This window comes from Macaca mulatta, chromosome 17 (genome assembly GCF_049350105.2).
Source record: "Macaca mulatta isolate MMU2019108-1 chromosome 17, T2T-MMU8v2.0, whole genome shotgun sequence".
Classification (NCBI taxonomy): domain Eukaryota; kingdom Metazoa; phylum Chordata; class Mammalia; order Primates; family Cercopithecidae; genus Macaca; species Macaca mulatta.
This window is the reverse complement of record NC_133422.1, coordinates 40,410,638-40,411,646: the sequence shown is the minus strand read 5'-3', so window position 1 is coordinate 40,411,646 and position 1,009 is coordinate 40,410,638.

Below are 1,009 nucleotides of genomic sequence, written 5' to 3'. Positions count from 1 at the left end.
CTATTGACAATGATAAGGAACAAGGAGGAGAAGCAGATTTGGGTGAAAGAAGCCATTTTACTTTTCGGCATGTTAAGGTTGAGACATATTAAGTAGCATTTGCATGTGAAATGTTTGAGTATACAATCAGAAATTATGAGCTCTCTGGAGCCCATAATACTGACTTGAATTTTTTTAATGTATAGGCTATATTTGAAATCACCAGGGCAGGTAAGATTGTCCAGGTAAAATATATAATGTGAGAATTGAAATTTAGAACTTAAGAAGTCAGCACTGAGAAATGAAGAGAGAGAGAAAGAAACAAATGAAAGAAACTGAAGAGGTTTATTCAGAGGTGAATGGAAAGTCATTGAAGAAATGTCGAGGAAATTAAGGGAAGACAAACTTTCAAGAAAACAAGGTTGGTGGGCATCAACGAATGTTGGGACCAGTCACTCAGTGTGAGATCCCTAAGTATCACTTTGACTTTTTAATTAGGGAAATGCCAGAGGCCTTAACAAGGGGAGAGATGAGAGTTGAGTAGTGAATGGTGTTAAAGGAATAGTTGAGGAAATTTGGACTCAATCAGGAGAAAATAAGGACCAGACAGGAGCACTTAATATCAAATGTTTTTAAAAACACACATTTTAAATACAATTGTCAGTTACAATGAATATTTTCAATTCCTTAAATAATATTTTTCAAGTTACTTTTATAATTAAATGTATTTTGTAAAATTCCATTTTATATGAAAGGGTTTTCTTTTTTTTCCTTTGTCAATTTATCACAACATATATTTTGGAAACCCATCAAACCCACAGAAAAGTTGAAGCAGAATAACTGATGTCAACCATAAAAAAAATGTATGTAAGAATAATAAAACTGCAAAATATCAGTTGTAGAGTGATATATATTTGTAATTAACATTAATGACATTTATGTGAGTGTTTTGGTTCAAAATAGTTGCCATTGTGGTAGGGAAAATTGTTTAGTGTGAAGAATGTTCTTTTTTGAAGATAATATTACAAAT